Raw genomic sequence first — 3,820 nt, forward strand, 5'->3', positions numbered from 1 at the left:
CTCACTTACTCGATCGAGTAAGGCACTTACTCGATCGAGTGCCCCTTACTCGATCGAGCACCCAACTTACTAGATCGAGTACCCTACAGGCAGACTACTGTTTTGCGTCCAAAAACTACTTACTCGACAGAGTAAGCCCCACTCGATAGAGTACCCCAAGACACATAAAACCGTAGTATTACATTTACGGACTAAATCCTCAGATTGAAAACTTCTACCTAAACTCTTAAGGTCATTGACAATACTAGAAAAACGTGAAGACAAACTATTAATTGACTCGTCTCTTTCCATATTGAACATCTCATACTGTTGCATGAGAAGATCAATATATTAGTTTTTGACTTGTGACGTTCCCTCATAAGCAAGGTTTAGGGTGTCCCAAATCTCTTTGGCCGAAGCACATGCAGATATACGATTAATCTCTTGGTCACCGATCCCATATTGAAGAATGGACAAGGCCTTAGAGTTTTTCTCAATTTTCTTATAATCGGCCTCAACATACTTATCCTCACTTTTTAAGGCACTAGTGCCATCAGCATTAGTCACTTCGTTTCTGAGGGGACCCTTTTGAATGATCTACCAACATTCATAGTCCGCACTTTTAACATAGTGCTCCATGCGATGTTTCCACCAAGCATGGTTTTATCCCTTGAAAATGGGATACTTAGTGTGTTTTGAATCGTCCATAACTATAGGATCAACTCTTTGGATTTAACCAATATCAAGAGCACGAGGCTCTGATACCAATTGAAGAGTTAGGAACGATAAACCCCTAAGAGGAAGAGGGGGTGAATTAGGTGTACCTTTTAAAAATTTTATCCTTAACTTAGTTAATTGATTAACTTAAGTAAAGAATATTGAAGTACTAGACTTGAGAAACTTAATAGAATGTAAGTTCACAACAAGGTACATCAGTTTTATGTCACAGTATAGGTGATTGTGACATAGAACTTGACTAGGTACAAGCGAGAAATAGCAAGGTGAAAGAACGTAAAAGTAAATGAACAAACAAACGACATTTTTTAAAAAATTGGTTCAGCCTCTACTCCGAGGCCTACGTCCAACCGTTATTTTATTGCTTGTTTAGAAATTTACTCAAACTTACTAAACCCCTTACAATGAAAATAACTCGCCAACCTACTCCGGTTGCACTCAAACTTAAAGCTACTCCGCTTCAAGAGTTTATGGGTTCTATCTCAAGGTGTTACAGAATCTTGAATCTCAAGAGTTCACTAAATGAACATGGAGATCACAATTAAGATCTAACACGAGAATCATGGAACAAACTCATTATGTCACAAAGACAAATAATCGATACTTGAGTTTTACTGACTTTTTTTTTTTTTTTTCGAAAACAAATGAAGACTTCAAAAATCTGAAAAACGTTTTGCAAACACTTGAAGAACAAAGCTTTAAATGCACAAATGATTTGCAATGTTTTACAATAAATGCTTTGGAAAGTCTTAAGAAATAAATGAGACTAAGACACTCTATTTATAGTGGATTTGATCTCAAGTAAGTACAACTTTGGGAAATTAAATCCAATATAAAATTAGTAGCTTTGAGTGATGGCAAGTGTTACACTATAGGCTTGGGGCTTAAGTTATTGAAGAAATCAGAAAACTTAAGCTAAAACACTCAACATGTGACCTTTTACAAAATGGCAAAAAACTTTTCTAGCTTTAAAAGTTTGACAGGTCCAACTTACCATTTATGTAAAAGGTGTTTGCACAAATCTAGAGGTTTATTCAAGTGGATTTGTGACTCAAAAATTTCAGATTTGTTTTCAAGCTTTTGAAGATTCAAATGCTAAGGTTTGAAATTTGCAAAGTTTTAACACGAAAACATTTCGTTGAAAACGTCCTCCATACGGTAGTATCAGAAACCACGGTACAACGTACTGTTGCATGGTTTTGCCATAACTAGACTTGGATGAGAATGTTACACTTACTCTTACATTTTTCAAATAAGGCTAGGATAATATCATTGTCTTGACTTTCTTGATTATCTTGATCATCTTGAGTCGTCGTTGAAAGTCCATTTGATTGCTTCAATTACTAATCATTTTCAACTAAAAGCAAACAATCAAATAACAAGGGGACTTGGCATCATCAACTCAATGTGTTCTAACAGTCATCCAGTTTTAGACTCCAATCCTTCCGTGATTTAGAAACTACCTTAGCCAAAATCTCTTTTATTTCCCTGTTAGAGACCTTAACTTTCCCACTAGTTTGGGGATGATACCCCAAACCACGACGATGTTGGACACCAACCTTAGACAAAATAGAGGTAAGTTTCTTTTCTTTAAAATGCATTCCCCTATCACTAATGACGACCATAGGAACACCAAATCGGGGAAAGATAATCTTTTTAAACATTTTAATCAAGGCCTTGGCATCACAATTAGGCGAAGCAATCGCTTCCACCCACATAGACACATAATCTACAGCTACCAAGATATACCAGTTACCTTTGCTAGACGGGAAAGGTCCCTGGAAATCAATGCCCCAGACATCAAAAACCTCGACCTCTAGGATGCCGTTTTGTGGCATCTCATGTCTCTTAGAAATATTTCCAGAGCGTTGGCAAGCATCACAAGCTAAAACAAACACTTTAGCAATGGCAAATAAAGTAGGCCAGTAGAAACCAGACTGAAGTACCTTAGCCACGGTACGTGACGGACCGTGGTGACCACCATATGAAGAATGACAGCCCTCTAAGATTTCCTTGGTCTTCTACTGCGGAATACACCGTCTGTAGAGACCGTCTGCACACTCCTTAAACAAATAAGGATCATCCCAGAAGTACTGCTTAGCGTTATAGAAAAAACGCTTCTTCTGCTGATAAGAAAGGCTAGGTGGAAGCTCGCCACTGATAACATAATTAGCTAAATCTGCATACCATGGATCATGGTTAGTAATAGAAGACAAAACAGCAAATAAGGAGTCATCGATAGGCAAAGAATCCTCTCCATCCTGCTGCGATAGTCGCGACAGATGATCAGCTACTACATTCTCAACACCCACTACTACAAATCCAGGCAACTACAACGCCCCTTTAACAACGATTATTCACGAAAATCACAATAGACGTTGTAGAATGTATGGCGCGAATTTTACTAAAATAAATTACAACGGGTATGGTTATAAAAACCGTTGTTATTAGTTTTAACAACGGGTCACCCATGCACAACCGTTGTTAATAATTTGGCGCAAAATTGGCGCAAATTTAGTGAAAAGTAATCACAACGGTTATTTTTGAAACCCGTTGTTAAAACTTATTTAACAACGGGTGTTTTTTACAACCGTTGTCAAAACATATTTCACAACGGTTGTTGTTTAATAACCGTTGTCAATACCTTCCATACTATAAACCACACAAACACAAGTCTCATTGCAGCCACAAAACACAAACCTTAATACACAAACACAAACCCAAAGAGAAATGTAAAACACAAACACAAAACACACACTTTCTCATCGCTCTCTTTATCTCTTTCTCATCGCCGCTTTATCTTCTCGCCACATCGTTGATTTCATCGCCTCTTTACGTACGCTCGAATTATCGGTTTGTTTCATCGTCATTATTTTATTGTTCTAATTATTTCATTTCAATGTATGTGTTTTTATCGACCATTAGGTTCCGTTAATCAAGCTAATTATTTCATTTCCATGTATGTGTTTCTAATTATTTCATTTCCATCTTCTTTGGCGTCCTTCAAGACGGATCGAGCATGTTTTAGCAAATTAGGGTTTGGAGAATATATTGATTGAGATAATGGAAATGCATGTTAGTTGAGATAATGCAATGTATTTATACT

Source organism: Silene latifolia, chromosome 6 (assembly GCF_048544455.1).
Source record: "Silene latifolia isolate original U9 population chromosome 6, ASM4854445v1, whole genome shotgun sequence".
Classification (NCBI taxonomy): domain Eukaryota; kingdom Viridiplantae; phylum Streptophyta; class Magnoliopsida; order Caryophyllales; family Caryophyllaceae; genus Silene; species Silene latifolia.